Below are 20504 nucleotides of genomic sequence, written 5' to 3' on the forward strand. Positions count from 1 at the left end.
TTGGGACTGGGAATCAGACATCCTCCTGTTCATTTTGCTAAGGACCTGGATGAAAGTAGACCCTGGATCTGTCCTGATGGGGATTCTAGATCCTAGGGGACCCGATAGGATTGTTGTGACTTGTACTTCTGTGGGCATAGGAAAACACATTCAACCTTCCCCTCCAGAGCAGCTTATTCCACTAAGAAGTTTGCTTCTCTTGCCCTAGGATTGTGAATCGTTCCTGTGAACATTGGTTTAATTTTATTATGTACCATCATAGCCAATCAGTTTGTAATAACACAAGTTTTACAGATTCTATATATCAGACACTATTGAATATAAAAATGTAATGATTTTAGCACATGTGAATTAGTTTTTTCTAACTCTATTAGATTAAAAATGCACTGGGCTAAGTAAAAAATACGTTAGTTTCACAGGAGAGAATTCGTTTTAATGAACAAGTGTTGCTTATTATTCAGGGGCAAGTGATAGTGCGTACCTGCAACTAACCTAATGAAGGTGATTTATCCCTCCTGCTTTTAGTATTACTGATCCCCTATAATGATGCTTTTTTTCTAGAGACCACTGACATTATTGATTCATACGCATCTGGAAATCTGAGAATGGGACAGCAAGCCCTATTCTGATTTGAGAAGAAAAATGGCTGCCTGTCCCCAAATCTCCCTGGTCCTCAGCCTGCCAAACTGTCTCAAGGACAGCATTACTAGTGGAACCCTTGATTTACTTGCAAATAGGTAATGTGGGTGAGTCATCGCATTGAGGGACACATTATCACGTCACCTCTCTAAACTTCAGTTTTCTGAACCAAAAAGTAGGCATGATAAGCCCCACCTTGCACAAGGTAATGGCTTGTTTATAATGACCAATGAAAATCAGCACTTATGCATATTAAACCTTGTGAGAAATTCTTTGCATGTGTTGCCTCATGTAAATCCTCAAAAAGACACCATGAGGTAGATATCATTTTTATACTCTTGTATTATAATCTGCATTTTATAGAAGAATAAACTAGCAGTTGAAAGAGTTAACTAACTTGCCCAAGGTTCACACAGCTAGCAAATGAAAGCACCAGGACTGGAACTCAATTCTCAGCTCAGAGCTCATCTCAGAGAGACTTTTCCTGATTACCTAACCTAAAGTAGTGAGCACCTTGCATGAGTCCCTCTGTCATATCCCCCATCATTTTGTTTTACTTTCTTTATAGCACTCACCATGATCTGAAATTTATATGCATTTATTTTCTAGCTTGTCTCTCTTCCCCCAGTAGAACGTAAGCTCCATGAGAGCAGGAAGCTTGCCTCTCATGTTTTCCACTGCATCTCCAGTGTCCAGAACAGTGTCTGGCCCATAGTAGGATGTAATATTTGTTGAATGAATTGATCATGGTTGGATATGAAGTTGTTTGGTAAACTGGAAACTTCTAGTTTACTGCAAGTTATCATTAAATACCTGAGTTTGGTTAGCTGATCATAGTAACTGGGAAAACCCAGGGAATGTTTTATTTGGGAAAAGAGGTTGGATGTACTATGTTGGTGGGTAATTCAAGTAGAAATTTGCAGTCAGGGGCAAGAGGACTCCGAGGAAAAGTGTTAAAAATAAATCTTTGATGATACTTCAGTTTTACCTCTGATATGCAAAAAGCATCCTCAGAAGCCTTTTATTTTGGTGAGAAACATTACTGTAGGACAAATCATAACCCCTCCAAACCTCTGAAATTACTTAAATGGTGGTGGTGGGGGGCAGATACCTGCCCTGTAGAAATTCACAGAATCAATATGAAGATCAAATGAGATAATGCATATGAAATTGCTTTGCAAAATTTAAAGTCCTGTGGTGTAAGGTGGTATTGCTATGTTAATTTGATCTACTTAAGTTTCCATTTCAAATGGCTACATGCAATTTATTTCCTGGAACATCTTTCCATAATCAAATGATTACAGAAACTATGTAAATGGCACTGGCTTGTTGCATCAAACTCAGAGCTGGAAACGTGGTTCTTCGCAAAGGAGTGAGTGTGATAGACTTGACTGTGGTGGTCTCTGTGTAGAGAAACTGCCAAGACTGGGGAGTGGATAACCTAGAGCAGAAAGGAGACTTACTTTTCATTATATACTTCTTTGTAGTCTTAGTAATTTTTTTAAAACAATTTACATGATATCATAATATCATAAATGAGACAAAGAAGCAATGAGATTATATATGAGCATGAGCATGATCATAGTTAAACTAAGCCAAGAAACTTTGAAATGGAAGAAGGCAACTTTTGCCCTCTGTTCTAGTCAGAACAACTTATTTGGTATTCCCTGCTTGCTCCATGTTCATCCTTGTCTGGTGCTTATAGTAGACACTTTGTAGGGCAGCAGCACAGCTCAGAATTTTCCCTTCTCTGGAACTGACCCTGGATATAAATAAAGCAGTCATTCTTTTCTGTCCATAGCTGATTGTTGAGGGGTAGATGTTAAAATTGAGAAGCATTGCTCTAGAAAGGAGATTCATGAAATGCAGCTGAGATCTCTCTCTCTGCAGCTTCCTTGGTTGCTGGCCTTCTTGAGTTGGTTTGTCAAAAACTACAAGGAACATTCTAGTGATGTTTCAATAAGCACACCCCCATACCACCTGTCACTTAAGCTAGCTCTAGGTCAGTAAAAGTGGGATCCAGAATTTTTTTTTAAACTCCCTAGGTGATCCCAATGTGCATCCAAAGCTGAGAACAGTCATCCTACTCCAATGTTACTCAAAGATTAATGTGCATATGACTTACCTGAAGATATTGTTAAAGTGCAGATATTGATTCAGTAGGTCTGGGGTGGGCCCAAGATGCTTCATTTTCAATAATTTCCAAGACTGTGTAGATACCAGTGGTCTATGGATCACATTTTGAGTAACAAGGCTCTAGGTGGTTTCTGTTGCTTGAAACCAAAGGTACCTTACTGTTCTGGTTGGCTAATGCTGCCAGAATGCAAAACACCAAAAATGGATTGGCTTTTATAAAGGGGGTTTATTTGTTTACACAATTACAGTCTTAAGGCCATAAAGTGTCCAAGGTAAGGCATCAACACAATTACACAATTGCAGTCTTAAGGCCATAAAGTGTCCAAGGTAAGGCATCAACAAATGAGTACCTTCACTGGAAGATGGCCAATGGTGTCCCAAAATCCTCTGTTAGCTGGGAAGGCATGTGGCTGGCGACTGCTCCAGAGTTCTGGTTTCAAAATGGCTTTCTCCCAGGATGTTCCTCTTTAGGCTGCAGCTTCTCTCCAAAATGTCACTCTCAGTTGCTCTTGGGGTGTTTGTCCTCTCTTAACTTCTCTGGAGCAAAAGTCTGCTTTCAAAGGCCATCTCCAAAATGTCTCTGTAAACTGCAGTTCCTCTCTCAGCTCCTGTGCATTCTTCAAAGTGTCCCTCTTGGCTGTAGCAAGCTCGCTCCTTCTGTCTTATATAGCGCTCCAGTAAACTAATCAAGGCCCATGCTGAATGGGCAGGGCCACACCTCCATGGAAAGTATCCAATGAAAGATCTTGCCCACAGTTAAGTGATCACATCTCCATGGAAACATCCAATCAAAAGTCTCCAACCCAATCAACACCAATACATTTCCTGCCCACACAAGACTGCATCAAAGATAATGCTGTTTTGGGCAACATAATACATCAAAATCAGCACACTTACCCAATACAGTACCTTTTCTCATCCTGTAAGGTCCTTCCCACTTTTCCATCTATTCAGATCCCACCCATCATTCGAGGGCTAACTATAACCCTATCGCCTATATGAAGGCTTCCTTAAATCATTACAATCACCTCTGTCCCTGTTGATGCCCATGGTACATATAGCCTCCTTTATATAATATGACTTTTAATTTTCTTGGATGCAGTCCACTTACAATTGTTGGCCCATGGACAATTATTTCCTGTGTAAATCTCATCTCTCCCCAAGGAGTGAGTGTGCTTCTATTCCCTTAGGTTATATAGCTATCTTCAAACCACTATGATCTCCAGTTCAGTACTGGGAACATGGCAGGTATTTAATTAATCCTTGTTGAATTAAAGTCATATGAAAAAGGAAAGTGTCACTACCATCACTGCATAAGACATATAAAGAAAAAAATGTAGAAGAGGGCAAAATGCAATTTGGAAGAATGACCTAACATGGCTTATAGTCCCGGGACCTAGAGGATAGATACATTTGCATATAGTTTTGCAAGGATAGTGGTTCATTGCCTAGGAAATAAAGATGGATCTGGACATGCATGTGCTCAGGTCAGATGTACAGAGCCCTACTACCTTGTATAGCCCAGAGGTCTTTTGGCAGAGGCACTGAATGAGAAACTCCCCAGGGCTCAGAGGACTGCTTCAAACCAAAGGAAGAAGAGGAGGAGGAGGAGAGGGGAAATATCAGAATGTTGGAGCTGAAAGCTGCCACAAGATCATCTTTTATCCAACCTTTTCATTTTAAAGATAAGGAAACTAAGGCTCAGAAGTCACCAGGTTAGAGAGGAACAAAACTTGGCTTAGATCTCAAGTCTCCAGGTTGCAGGACAATACTTTTCCATGGAGTAATCAATCTTGTGAGAATTCTTAATCGACAAAGGATTGCCCATCTCACAGTGTCCCTTTGTGCCTCTTTCAGGGCCCAGGAATTGTGGCATCTTAGTGAAAGAGCTACAAAATCCTGGAGGTAGGCCAGGTACTGACAATGTGGGGAGCAGTGAGTACAGCATGAATGAACAGGGCATACTGCATACTGCTCTCCCTTCTCCTGACTCCAATTCTCTCTTTGGTCTCAGTGGAGTCCCACGTACCTTAAGTGGATTCAATTCAACATAACTCCCTTGCTATGCTCTATTTCGGTATGAGTTGATTACAAATTTTATCAAGGATGAAAGATCAGTGAATGAAAAACAAAATGAGCAAATTCTTCTTGAATGGTGAAGCCCTCTATCTGGGGACCCCTATAGTCTCTCTGGCATGCTTTTTCTACTGTAGTGCTAGGTGGGTTGATGAAATAACATGGGATACTAAAGCCTGCATACTACTTCATGACTCAAAACAGTCGCAGAGCAACCAGATCTACTTCCTTGTAAAGCAGGCATACAAAGTCCTTGCAGAAAGTCTGTCTATGGTTAAGAGAACACAGAAAAGAATGTTTCTAGCTGTGGATTTGTTTCTATATGGGGTAGAAATAATACCTGGAAACTAAGAGATGGCCATTTTTTAAAGAGAGAATGAGGAACCCCCATTTAAATTTTTGGGAATCTTCTCTTTAAGGTGGTATTGCTTTAGCAGGAAAAATAAAAGGAAGAAAAATTGAGCAGAGGGACTCAAAGAGAAATAAAATTTTGGTTTTTTAAGTAGACAGGAGTCAAAGGATAAAAGCCTTCTTTTCCCATAATTTAGTTTGTCTTGGTCTCATCTCAACACATGTATTGCTGTGTCATCTCTTAACCCCACAAAAAAATAGCACCTGTACTTATCAAAACATCAATGATTTTTTTTATGGAAAAAAAAAGCCATTGGGGTGAGCTAGATTGATAAGGGAGATAACTGATTCAATTTCCCTAAAAATCGGACTCAGTCTCTTTCTTTAACAAAGAGAGAGAAAAAGATTCTGAGTGACTTGGCATGAACAATTTTGCTATTGTGTACCGTTACCTGAAAAAGACTGCAACTCAAGGTTTAAAACCCAGATAAAGCCTATACTCTGTCTTTATAAGAAAACAGAATAATAATAATAAAAAAAAACCCTTGCTTGCCTCTAGAATGTTTATTTAGGTACTAAACACACCTTTGCCCCATGGGGAACATTAGAGAATAATTAAACTCACTAGGTCATCTCAATTTTGAAGCCACCTTGATTTAATGCTGTGTAGGGAAGTAATTAGATGAGTTTGAAATCATCATCTTAGGGGAGAAAAATAGGGGCAGAATATATTTCAAGAAGGGATTGCAGACATCCTCAGCTACGACTATTATACAGAAAAGAATCTAAAAATAATTTTGGAGAACAGGCTGTAGAGTATTTTGTACTCAGTAACTTACAGCCTGACTTTTCAGTCCTAGTGTCTCAGCTTGCAAATTCTGGGAATTCAGAATTGGGAAGTGCTTTGTAAAGAGTCTAATTCTAAGTTTCCACAGTGGAGAGATTTTAAACTTAGCTTTATAGAGGTATGGGGCTTTAATCTTTTATTTTTTTAAATTATTATCTTCCCCTATACCCATACTCCTAACTCAAATTTGAAATATGAAAATGGAAGGAGAAAATAATTTCCATTGGAAAATTTGTGTTTACAAATAAACAGAACTCTAAATGTGTGGTTAGTAATGTTAGAGTGGTTAAGATTTCAGATTCTGATACTAAATAGATCTGGGTTTGTGCCCCAGATCTAGTATGTGCCACTTAGATGTAGCTCCCGTTTCAGTGACCCATTTAACTCATGTCTAAGCCACATGGAGAGCAGGGGGTAGGATATAGGTAAAAACTAAAATAGCCTGTTATGGATTTTTGTTCAGGTCCTAACTCCAGGTCCTGGGGGTGTGAACTCCTTTGTAAAAACGATCTTTGAAGACCCTGTTAATGAGGCTGAATTGGATCAGGGTAAGCCTTAATCTAATATGACTGGAGTCCTCATAAGTAGAAGAAATTTAGACACAGGAGGAGGAGAGAGATGGCCATGTGACAGTGGCAGAGACTGAGTTATGGATTGCCAGCAAACCACCACCAGAATGCTACAGACTTTGGGGAGAAAGCATGGCCCTGCTGACACCTTGATTTTGGACTTGCAGCCTCCAAAACTGTGAGACGATAAATTCCTTGTTTAAGCCAATCATTTGTGGTCCTTCATTACAGCAGCCCTAGCAAACTAAAGACTGCCTTTTTGCTAAAAACTCTAAAATATTGGCGCAGAACCTAAAGTTCCTCCACCAACAGGTGAGAGTAAGAAGTCGTGACCATTAAGTGGCCTCATCTGTATGAGTTTCTGAGGCTTGGGAAAATTAGAATCTGGGAGACATTTCCCTTATAGCTCTCTCTGCTGTCTCTCCCTTTTGGGGGGCATGGGCTGCATCTAATTCTCTTGTAGTCTTGGCAGTGCCTTATTACAGTGCCTGGCTCAGGGTAGACCCTCAACCAATGAGTGAATGGAGCATAGCATGTAAGACAAAGAGCCGGGATCTCCCAGGAGAGAGAATTGGGCTCTGTTACCTGTGTTTTACAAGACATTAGAACCAAAGGGTGTGGGGGCAGAGTGATGCTGGGGAAGTACTATAGTAGGTCAAAACAGATTGAATCTGGAGCTAAAAATGCAGTTGCATGATGCTACCGGACTACTAATACATGTGCTCACGACTAAAACAAACTGGATTTAATTCTCATGGAACAAAGTTCAATTTGCTATATGATACATGAGAAAAAGACACAGGACTTCTTGGGGAGCTACTCTTACCTTGGCTTCTCTGGAGCATCTGTTTCCCAGTTGGACCCAATTTTCCCTCCTGGTACATTTTATTCCAGCCTCTGGCAGGCACTTCTGCTTGCACCACTTCCTTGGCCATGGGGAACATGAACTCTCGTGCTCACCTGCAGGACTCTTACTGACCCAGAGTCTCTGGACTCCTCTGAGGAGGATAATTGTGTTTCAAAGGCCAGGTGCTAAAGCAATCTTGGCATGCTAGGATGGAATCAGCAAGAGCGGCCATCATTGATGGGACTGTGCAAGAAAAGCCGGATTTTTTTTTTGGGGGTCTGTGCACCTGCTAGCAGCCACTCACTCACCTGCTCATTGGTGGGTTGGCTGGATTTTTTTTTAATGAGACTTTCACTAGGTGCATTTGGCAAACAATGTGTAGAAGCAATTTATTCTCTGCCTCCCATGGACCCTCAGGCTTCCCTCAAATCATCCAGACCTTTGCTATTTCCTTCCTTATTTCTTGCCACCTGGTGGCCTGCCAGGCCAATTTTTGTCTGCAATAGCTTTTATTTGCTGAGTTTTGCTTGGCACAGTCACCTTGCCCAGCATATATATGGTCAAGAGAGAGTGACGTGATCATTTGGGCAATGGACTGCGGGGCCACAGCCCTGGGCTTGAGTGTGTTGCACAGTCACTGGGTGCTCACAGCTCATTGCTGCAGAGCATGCCCCGGTGAGTCTCTGGTTTTAGCTTTCCTGCCAAAATGGCCACCAGACTGCTTGAATCCCAATGCTGGCTCTACCCCTTTACTTCTGTGACCATGGGCAACTCACTTAATTCCCCTCAGTCCGAGTTTTCTTGTTGATAAAATGGGGGAATATAATAGTGTCTACCTCTTAGGCTGCAGTGGGGATTAAATTAGGTAATCCATGGAAAGCATTTGGCACAGTGCCTGGCAAATAAGACGTGCTCTACAGATGTTAACTAGTATTTAAAATTTCATGGAGCTGTTTTTAGACTTTGGGGATTTCATTTCTGTTGCTTCTAGTTTGTTCTTCCTCATTTGCTTTTCTTGACACAGTTCTCCACGGCATGGGGTATTTTAGGCAGAGGTTTGGGAGAAGTGAGGCAAAGCTACTGGGACCTACTTTGAAGGCCTGAAATAGCCCCCACCCTCCCTTCCAAGGAGGAGGCATAACATCGGGGGATTAGGCAACTTACAAGCTAGGGAATGATGGTCTCTAAGCTCTGCCAACATCTCCTATAGGCTGAGTACTCTGTTCTGCCTAAGGCCTCCCCTGGCTGTTAAAGCATCGGCTTAGACTGTATTTGTTTGTCTAACTGCCAGATCCCGGGGCACTCAGATGCTATGTTCATCTTGAAGCTGTTTTAGTATTTACTAGCTTAAAAAAAAATCCTTGAAATTTAAATATGAAAATCAACAGTAAAACAAGGGTAATGATCCAAAAATCGGGCTTGAAAAATCAGAAAGCATCAAACTTATAACTGTGTATCCAAACAAACATTGAGAAGTGAAGGTAGCAATAGAAAGTGCTACAGAATGAGCCAATTAACATTGCCATGGGCAGCAAATTGTAATTTTTGACATGTTTCTAGCATAGCTTTATCGGCGATATCAATACTGGGCTTTTAAATGTTGGTTTTCCTGGATAATGGGTTCACTACTTCCTTTCTTGGAGGTGAATCAAAAGCTCTCTCTTGTGCTGGTCATTGTTGCTGAAAAATTATTACTAAGAATGGATGTTTTGAGTAAGGTAAATGGGTTAATGCCTTAACAATGTAAAGCTTCACTTTAAATACTCAATGATCTAAAAGTTTTCCAGATTCAAAGATATTTTCTGTGTCTCTTTTAGATAACCATGAGGCTCAAAGAATGTTTTTGCAGTTGGCCAAAGGATATGAAAAAAAGAGCTCATCATTGGGGTGTGCTTCAGTGGCATACACTGGTGAATATCTGAGCTGCATTGGCCTTTGAGATTGAGGCAGGCTCTAAAGCAGAATGGCCTAAATGGTGAAGAGGGAGATGGTATCTCAGGCCTAGAAACTTAGGAAGTCCTGCCTAGATCCAGGAAGCCCCCTGGGGAGCCATGTTACTTTCAGAACCTCTGGCTAAACAGTTCCTATCATTGGAAAGAGATGTCCAAGAATGTTAGACACCTAGAGGTGATCAGAATTTATTGGAATGGCTTTAGAAATTAAACAGCATGAGCCTACATGGTCTTTAACAGAGAGGGTGAATCTACGAGGCCTTGGGCCTAGGGTTCATCCAATGTGCACACAGGAACTAGGCTAAGCTGGGAGTGTATCTCCATCTACCATCAGTCTGATATCATCTACACTGATCTCCAGTGCTCCCATTATAGCCTTCAGCAAGACCTGTTTAGGGTCATTTTACTTGTAGTTCAATTTTCAAGAAGGTGATCTCAGTTTTCCCCATCATTTTAATCCTAAATCTTGACCTTCCGGTCACTCAGAAATTTCAGGGAAGGAATGGGTTTTAGACATTATCCAGACCTCTTTGTTTTACAGATGGGAAAATAAGGCAAAGAAAGGGGGAGTGGTGTGCTCAAGTCCATAGAAAAGCCTGGATGAAATCCAGGCACCCTAATTCCCATGCAATATTCTCTGAAGTGCCACCAAAGGGGTGTTTTGTGGCCTCTCTGGCCCAGACTCTTGCTTAAATCATATGCAAATGAAGCATGTTTCAATGGTTTAGAGAGCTCTAGAGAGTCTGTAACACATTGAAATGTGGAAATAAAGTCCAGAGTATTTTGATAAAGTTGCCACTTTTGTGTTTTTTTCACTAAGGATTTGCCTCTGGAACTATTTCAAGGAATTAAAATTCTCTACAGTTGTCAGTAATTGTATGTATGCATAAATAGGCAGTACAATTAAATAGAGAAGTTAAGAATGTGATTAAGAGATATGTTGAAATCAATGGGAAATTGTCTCAGCTTAGCATAAAGAAGGGTGTTTTTGTTTGTTGTAGTTGAGAGGCTTGCTTTCCTTGAGTCTTTTGATGCTTTATTAATTGTGACAAGCATGGTTAAAAATGATATTTTCCTCACAGGAATAGTATAGTCTTAGAAAATTTTAGCTTGCTCAACATTCAATGAGTTTAAAAATATTCCATACAGTATTGAGATCCATATTTTCTTCTCCTCCTAATTTTGATACGAACTGAGTCTAGTAATCTCTATTTGACTATGATGTTACTAGAGTATGACCCTAGAAAAATCTCAAAAAGTATATGCATTGTGAAAAAAAGGAAAGCTAACAGAGAGTAGGCCCTTAGGAAAGGAGACATTTATTAAGCTAGGTGTGGAAGAGCAGCAGTTCTCAAACTTTAGCCCAGGGCTTGTTAAAGCAGAATGCTGGGCCCCTCTCCCAGAATTTCTGATTCAATAAATTTGCATTTCTAACAAGTTCCCAGGTGAAGCTGCTGCTGCTGGTCTTTACACTTTGAGAAGGACTAATGTAAAAAAAAAAGAGCCCTTAACCTTTCCAGAGTGCCTAGAGAATTGCACTGTGCTGAGAGGGCTGGTGGAGGTATGTGGCCTGGAGTCAAAGAAAAGGCACACAGTGAGCAGTGACCCCAGGCCCTTGACGTGCACCATGGACTCAAGCAGCGGGTTACAAGTGGGGACCACACTTTGAGGATACAGAGGCAAAGATATAGCTCCTGACCTTGAGAAGCTCCTTGCCTAGCAAAGAACATAGGTAAGGAAACAGACATACAGTGTGATGGTAAGGTGAAACATTGGGTATAGACTCCATATTATAGAGATAATATGGTAAAATGATTGCCAATGTTTTGAGTGTTTCCTATATATCACAGTATATATCCTATACACTATGATAAGTTTTTATGTGTATAAACCCATTCAATCTTCAATAATCTAGAGGTAGGTACTATTATTATTTCCATTTTACAGATGAAGAGACTGAGGGCCAGAGAGATTAACCACTACACTACATTCTCAGAAGAAGAGTGCAAATAACTGTCTTGGGATGAGGAAGGGAGAGGCTATAAAGGAGAGGGAGAGGGGGAGAGAGAGATGATTAGGAATGGGTTTTTAAAGATGACATCTGAGCGTCCAAGTTAGGTCTTGTGGTAGAGAGGAGAGAGTAGCATTCCAGATATAGATAGTGTGATGGTTTGAAAGTGTATGTATTCCAGAAAAGATGATGTTCTTAAAGCTAAACCATTCCTGTGGGTGTGAATCCATTGTAAGTAGGATCTTTTGGTGAGTAGGATCTTAAGTTGAGATGTGACCCACCTCATTCAGAGTAGGTCTTAATCCTTTTATTGAAGTCCTTTATAAAAGGATAAAAGACAGAAAGAAGACACAGAAAAAAGCCCTAGGGAAGAAGACAGAGAAAGGACATAGATGCTAAGAGAGAAACACACAGAAGCTCAGAAAGCAAGCCACAGACAAAATAGCCAGAAGCTGAAAGCAAGGATATCTAGGAGAGAAGGACAAGCAGACACAACCATTTGCCTTCCCATGTGACAGAGGGGTCTCAGATTGCCAACAACCTTTCTTCAGGAAGATGGTATCGTCCTGTTGATGTTTTGATTTGAACATTTTCAAGGCCTCAGAACTGTAAACTCATAAGTTAATAAATCCCCTTTGTAAAAAGTCAACCCATTTCTGGTATATTGCATTTCATCAGTGTCAGCAAACTAAAGCAGATGGTGTGGTAGGTTGAATTATGTACCCTAACAAAGAGATGTTCTTAATCTGTGTTCCTGTGGGTGTGAACTCCTTTGTAAAAGAGTTAAAGGTGTATTAAAGATGACTTAATGATGTATTATCAGTTTAGGTGTGGACTCATTTGTGAATACGGGCTTCTAAGATGCTATTTAAGTATGGCCAAAGTGGATGAGGGCATGCCTTAATTTCTGTGACCGGAGGCTTTATGAATTGGAGAAATGTAAGTACAGTCCAGAAACTGGAAGTCAGCAGAATCCAGAAGAGCAGATGAGAGAGAAGAGCAGATGAGAGAGGGAGCAGGGGAGGAGGGGGGAGTTATCACCATGTGATGGGAAGCAGAGATGCAAGCCAAGGCACCCCAAGGATTGCGGCAAGCCAGCACCAGAATGCTATAGACTTTGGGGAGAAAGCATGGACTTGCTGATGCCTTGATTTTGGCCCTCTAGCCTCTGAAACTGTAAGCCAATAAATTCCTGTTGTTAAGCCAATGAGTATGTAGTATTTGTCATAGCGGCCTGGCAATCTATAGCAGATGGTGATATAGTTGACAAGTGTTCTCTGATTAGGGTTAGCAGGCTGAGAAGATGGGCAAGATAAACAGAAGACATTTTTAAAAGGTCTACTACCATCTGGCAAGGTGAGCAGTTTCTGGATACCAAAGAGAATAGCACAAAGGTACCTGGTACATAGTCAAGACACTATTGGGTTCGAAGGCAGTAACAAATTTGAGCAGTCACCTGCCCAGTCTCTGCAGTCAGACAGACTCGATCACTGTCACTTACAAGCCACGGGGCCTTGGCCAATTTCCCCAACCCCTTTGTGTGCTGATTTCTTCATCTGTAAAATTGGAACTGGTCACAGTCCCGTCTTCAGAGCATTGTGACACTTAAGCCAGGTAATGCACATGAAGTAATCTGTACAGTGCCTGGCATATGGTAAATGCTTACCAAATTGTTATTGTTGTAATTTTATAAAATCATAAGTGCTGACTTCCCTTATGCCAGGCATCATTCTAAGCCAGTGGTTCTCAAAGTGTGGTCTCTAGATCAGTGGCAGCAGCATCACCTAGAAACTTGTTAGGAAGGCACATTCTGGAGACCCATCCTAGACTGACTGGCTCAGAAACTCTGGGGAGTTGGACCCAGTGCTTGCAGGTTTAGCAAGCCTCTACAGGCTATCCCAATGCCTGTGAAAACTTGAGAACCATTGTTGTAAGCATTTTACATGAATTAACTTCCTTTATTCTTCATAACAGTCATATGATGTAGGTATTATTATTATCTCTATTTTATAGATGAAGAAACTGGTGTTCAGAGCTGTAAAGTAACATCTAAGGTCACACAGCTAGTAAGTAGTTGAAACAGGCTCTGAATCCCATTTCAAAATTTTCAAAATTTCAAAGTTATGTTAGGGCTAGCCTTTCTCTGTCTCTTTTAACTTCTTTTCCCCTTCCCAATCTTATCATATCCTGTTCCCTAGTTCTATCTTCATGCCTTTAGTTTCCCGCACCAACAAGAAAGAAATTACCATCTGCTGCTTGATTTAGACCCTTTTGGACTGTTCCAGTTTGCTAATGCTGCCAGAATGCAAAACACCAGAAATAAGATTGGATTTTATAAAGGGGGTTTATTTGGTTACAAAATTACAGTCTTAAGGCCATAAAGTGTTCAAGGTAATGCATCAACAATCAGGTACCTTCACTGGAGGATGGCCAATGGTGTCCGGAAAACCTCTGTTAGCAGGGAAGGCACATGGCTGGCATCTGCTCCAAAGTTCTGGTTTCAAAATGGCTTTCTCCCAGGACATTCCTCTCTAGGCCACAGCTCCTCTTCCAAAATGTCACTCTCAGTTTCTCTTGGGGTGTTTGTCCTCTCTTAGCTTCTCTGGAGCTAAAGTCTGCTTTCAAAGGCCATTTTCAAACTGTCTCTCATCTGTAGCTCCTCTCTCAGTTCCTGTGCATTCTTCAAAGTGTCCCTCTTGGCTGTAGCAAGCTTGCTCCTTCTGTCTAAGCTTATATAGTGCTCTAGTAAACTAATCAAGGCCCATGTTGAATGGGCAGGGCCACACCTCCATGGAAACTATCCAGTAATAGTCATCACCCACAGTTGGGTGGGTCACATCTTCATGGAAACACTCAATCAAAGAATTACAATCTAATCAACATTAATAGGCCTGCCCACACAAGATTGCATCAAAGATAACGGCATTTGGGGGACATAATACATTCAAACTGGCACATGGACCTATGGTTCTAACATCCATAATGCTTCGGGTGAGGCTGGTAAGAGACGAAAGGGCAAGTATTATACACGCCACCGCACGTGAATGATTCTCTGTGTATTCCTTGCTGAGGTGGAGAAACCTGATATAGAAAACAATGTTGTCAGCAGTGTCAACTTATTTACAAAGGACAGTGACTGTTTGGGGAACCATTAGACAAATTATTTTGACCTACTCTAGCCATTTAAATATTTTTCATTTTATTTTGCAAATATAAAAATTTGCGTTTCATGACTTGACAATACCTTCCAAGCATCTCTGAGCAGAAAGTGCAATCCTGAGTGACCTGAAGTGATCAGATTTTGTCAAGATGCACTTCATCAGCAGGCATATTACGAAAGGTTTGAATAGCATAAACTCTCTGCAGCCTGAAAGTATAATGGTGCCTGTCATCCTTTCCTCAGCAGGCATACCCAGCTTTCCTTATTTATTGGCTACTACTTATTTATTGGTAGAGTTGGCCAATAAATCATTAAAAACATAGAACAAACACTCTGGGACAAACCCCAGGGATTCTGATAATTTTGACTCTTAGAAGCCAGTTGCTTCTGAAGGGCTGATGGCATCCAGAACACCTCTGTCAGCTGAAAAGGCATGTGACTGCCGTCTGCTGGTCCTGGGTTGTGTTTCAGCTCCTCTCTCAGCTCCTGTGCATCCTTAGCTTAGCATCTCCAAATGTCCTTCTGTCCACAAATCCAAGCATCTCTAAGCATCTCTGTTAGCTCCTAAGCATCTCTCCAAAAGTCTCTCGGTGGCTCTGAGCTCTTTCTGTCTGTGAGCTCTCTTATAGGACTCCAATGATTTAATAAAACCCACCCTGAATGGGCAGGGTCCACATTTCCATGGAAATAATTTAATCAAATGTTTCCACCCTAATCAATAGAGTAATCAATCTGTCCTCACAAGATTGCATTAAAGAACATGGCTTTTTCTGGGGGGCATAATATTTCCAAACCGGCACCTTCCACCCCATGGACCAAAAAGTCCTTTCCATATACAGGATACATTCATTCCATCACAATATAGATAAGTAAAAGTCCTAACATTCTCCTCTGGCTGTGGACCTGTGAAACTCAGAACAAGTTATCTGCTTCCAGTATATGAAGGAGGAACAGTGATAGGATAAATGTCCCCAATGCCATAGGGAAAAATTGGAAGGAAAACAGGGGTCAAAGTTCTGAAACAGTTCCTAAAATCCACATGGCATACCTTATTAGATTTCAAAGTCTGAGAGTCATTTATAGAATGGCATTTTATACTTGGGGCTTGAGAGAGCAGGAATCTAACCCTTTCCAAGGGCCTTTGTGGCACCCCTTTTTTCTCCAAACACTGGGGTGAGTGCTCCAACATATCCACACATTGGGGAGATCACCTTCTTCTTGGCCCCACCATCCTCAAACATCGGGGTGCCACTTGGACCCTGCCTTTCCAGGGTAAAGGCTCTCCCCTCTCTGAACAGTGGGGTGGTGGCCAAGCTCTTCCAAATCCCCGGGGAATGTGCTCCACCCTCTCTGAGACCTGGGGTGGCAGCACTTTTCCTGAGCATGGAGGCAGAAGGCCTGCCCTCTGCTTCTGGGGCAAACTCACCTTTCCCATGTGCATGGGTTGTTCTGTTCTACTTGCCTGAGATTTCTTGACTCCAGACCTCAATTCCCATGGTTCTATCTCTGAAGAAATTTTTCCTTCAATTTGTTCCTTCTCCGTACCCTCCAGTCCAGACCGGCAATGGTTCCATCTATACAGACCTTGCAAAAAATTTGTTGGCTTGGCAAGCAGCACACAGGATTCAAAGCCATCGGACAATAGAATTTTCCACAAATCCTTTTTGGATAACTCCATCTCCAATCCTGGCTTGTACTGAAATGACTGGCTGGTTCCAGGTTTCATTAAATCCTCATGTGGGGCCATAGACTCTGGGGTTTCACTTTCTGGAAGCCCAGAGTTTTCCAGGCCATCAATTTCTGATTTCCTTGGACCCAAGAGTTCAGTTCTCAGCTTATCTCTTTCCTCTCACATTTTACTATAAGCTGCAAGGAGAAGCCAGACTGCATTTTTGACATTTAGTTTCAAAATCTCTTCAGCTACGTATCCCAGCTTGTCACTTTCAAATTCTGCCTTCCATCTGACACCAGGACTCAATTTTGCCAAATTCTCTGCCTCTTGAAAAAAGGATCACCTTTCTTCCAGTTGGCAATGACACATTCATCTTTTGTGTCTGAGGCATCATCAGAAGTATCTTTAGAGTACATATTTCTACCAATAGCATCTTCAAAGCAGTCTAGGCCTTATCTATCAAGCTCCTCACAGTTCTTCCAGAATCTTTCCCTTATCCATTTAAAAAGCCATTCCAACATGTTTGGTATTTGCAAACTCAGCAGCACCCCACTCTCAGTACCAAAATCTATTCTGGATTGCTAAGGCTGCCTTTATGCAAAATACCAGAAATGGATTGGCTTTTGTAAAGGGGATTTATTGGGTTACAAATTTACTGTTCCAAGACCATAAAAGTGTCCAAACTAAGGCATCAACAAGAGGATACCTTCACTGAAGAAAGGCCGATGGCATCTGGAACGCCTCTGTCACCTGGAAAGGCATGTGGCTGGCATCTGCTTGTCCTGGGTTGTGTTTCAGCTCCTCTCTCAGCTCCTGTGCAACCTTAGCTTAGCATCTCCAAATGTCCTTCTGTCCACAAATCCAAGCATCTCTGAGCATCTCTGTTACCTCCTAAGCATCTCTCCAAAAGTCTCTCTCAGTGGCTCCGAGCAATTTCTGTCTGTGAGCTCTCTAATAGGACTCCAGTAATTTAATAAAGACCCACTCTGAATGGGCGGGGTCCACATCACCATAGAAGTAATTTAATCAAATGTTTCCATCCTAATCAATAGACTAATCAGTCTGCCCTCACAAGATTGCATTAAAGAACCTGGCTTTCTCTGGGGAATGTAATATATCCAAACTGGCACACTCATGATTTGCGAATATTTTTTCCCATTCTGTAGGTTGTCTGTTTGTCATAAGTAATTTGATTATCCTCTTTTCAGTTATATTATAGGACTGTACTTATCCATTCCCCCTCAAAATGAGCAGAAGTGAAATAGTTCTTAGGTGCTAGCATGCTATTTGACATGCTATCTTTCCCTTTGACACAGAAATGGGTAACTTTACATTCCAGATCATGGCTGCTCAGTCAGGTTGGGTTCTAGAGTGAGGATGACATGGAGCGGAGTCCCCCAGTTGAACCAAGATTAACAAGATAGCAAACCTTTGTTGTTTTAAGCCAGGGAGGTTGGGGGGTGTGTTACTGCAGCATATGTTAACCTTTCCTGAATAATACAAAGGGTTGAATAAATCAGTACCTGAATTATCACAGGTAATAGTTACTATACTGCACAATACTCTCTACAAATGAAAGCATGGGGTAGGAAAGCTGTGGAGTGCATTTCAACTGGGTGACATGCCTCCACTCTTGCTCTGCTACTTGTTTTCTATAGAATAACTGGTGATATTTTTTAGAAAACAGAAATCTGATCATAGTATTATCTTGCTCAAAATCATTTCACAATTTCCCACTGCTCTAGAATTAACATAGTTCAAAATCTTTAGCCCAAGCAACAAAGCCCTTCAAGATGTCTGTCCTAGTTTGCTAATGCTGGAGAATGCAAAACACCAGAGATGGATAGGCTTTTATAAAACGGGGGTTTATTTCACTACACAGTTACAGTCTTAAGGCCACAAAGCGTCCAAGGTAACACCTCAGCAATCGGGTACCTTCGCCGGAGGATGGCCAATGCGTCCGGAAAACCTCTGCTAGCTAGGAAGGCAGCTGGCGTCTGCTCCAAAGCTCCGGCCTCAAAACGGCTTTCTCCCAGGACGTTCCTCTCTAGCAAGCTTGCTCCTCTTCAAAACATCACTCCCAGCTGCACTCGTTTCCTCCCCCCGAGTCAGCTCATTTATGTAGCTCCACCGATCAAGGCCCACCCTGAATGGGTGGGGCCATGCCTCCATGGGAACATCTCATTAGAATCATTACCCACAGCTGGGTGGGGCACATTCCAAGCAAATCTAACCAGCACCAAAGCGTCTGCCCCGCAAAACTACAAAGACAATGGCATTTGGGGGACACAATACATTCAAACCGGCACAATGTCTCTCCTGCCTGCCTCTAAAGCCTCATCATATGTCAGTCATGCTTTGTAATTCTTGAATTAATTTTTGGAAAATACACATTTTTCTAGAAAATCATCCATTCTGACAAAACTTTGGGTTCTCTTATATTGGCAGGTGCTCACTTTTTTTTTTTTTAAAGTACCATTTTCAAGAAACAGAGTCTAGAGTTGCCTTATTAATTTGGGGCAGCTCAAGCATGTTTAAGTCCCTGAGCTTTTTATGAATATGGCTATGATTAGAGATTAAGGGTATCATCTACCTTAATAGCCCTTATGTGTGCTATTAACAGCAAATGCATCATTCTAGTTTCACTTATTTTGGGTTTATTACTATACAAGAGAATATACGACACTATGGGAAATGTTCTGAAATTTTTCCCTCCTTAAAAACAAAAAATTAACCAAAACATTCAATCCTGCTCAATTGCCCGGTTAGACGGTGTTACTTTTGTTCCACATTCACAAGCATTTATTGAGCAGTCTAATAGCCCTATTCTAGGTGGGACATATGAAGTGGTATAACACATGGTTCCTATCTTCAACAAGTTCACCATGTGGAGAAAGAAATCAGAGGTGACTTTCCAAGTAATTACTTTCATGTCTTACATCCTCATAAGACCCTAAACTATCAATACAGATTTACAAATCTGCTGTTGGTACACTAAAGTCCAGTATATGTGATTGATGGATATACACATATACTTAAAGGATGATAAGTTTGTTTAAGGCAATGGATATAGAAATGCATCAGTTCAGAAACAGTACATAAAGCAGGAGATAAAGCAGCGTGAATTTGAATGGATTTAGATACGTCCCAAGTCTCCCTAAAGTTTTCCACAGGACTTACATCGGATAATGACAACATGGTATGAGGAACCTGTCAGATGTGAGCAGCTTACCTTTGTCAATTTCATGTGTGTTTCTATTCACTGCTGTCCCATCCACTCCCTCCCTGCAACAACTGTTGTATCGACCACAGTTTCTGGTCCGCATGCTCACCAAGTGCAAGTAACCGGGGGGAAAACAAACAACAAACAAACAAAAAAACACTACATTCTGTTGTTTACAGAGAGAGTAGGTAATCCCAAGTAAATTTCTCAGGTGTAGTAACTCTCAGCATGACAAGGTCTAAAGACGGGGACACTGTGTAGTCCAAATCAGGAGATGGCAATTTTTTTTTCTATAAAAGGCTACAGAGTAAATATTTTTTCTTTGTGGGCCATAAGGTTGCCATCATATCTATTCAGCTCTGCCACTGTAGCATGAAAGAAGCCATAGACAATATGTAAATGAATGACAGTTGCTGCACTATAATAAAAATTTATTTACCAAAACTGGTGGTATGCTATATTTAGCCTGTGGGCTGTCGTTTGCTGACCCCTGGTCCAAATCAGGGGGGTATCATTCAATTGCAGTAAACAGCCTGTGTGATGATTTAAAGCTGAATGTACCCCAGGAAAGATCATGTTCTTAAAGCTAATCCATTCCTGTGGGTGTAGACCTATTGTGGGTGGGTCCTTTTGATTAGGTTATTTCAATGGAGGCCTACCCCAGATGGGTCTTAATCCTCTTACTGGAGTCCTTTATAAGATATGAAATTCACAGAAGCACACAAAGAAGCCGAGAGAGAAAAAACAGAGGCTGAAAGCAATGAAACCCAGGAGAGACGGACCAGCAGACACCATGTGGCAGAGTTGCTAAGGATCGCTGGTAGCTGGTCTTCAGGGAGAAAGCACTGTCTTCTGATGCCTTGATTTGGAAATTTTCATGGCCTTAGAACTCAATGCTTGTAAGTTAATAAATCCCCATTGTAACCTCTCTACAGGGCTGCTTGAGTGTCCTCCCCACATGGCAGCTGGCTTCCCCCAGAGCAAGTGATCTAAGAGAGAGCAAGCTTGAAGCTGCAATAAC

Source organism: Choloepus didactylus, chromosome X, assembly GCF_015220235.1.
Source record: "Choloepus didactylus isolate mChoDid1 chromosome X, mChoDid1.pri, whole genome shotgun sequence".
NCBI lineage: Eukaryota > Metazoa > Chordata > Mammalia > Pilosa > Megalonychidae > Choloepus > Choloepus didactylus.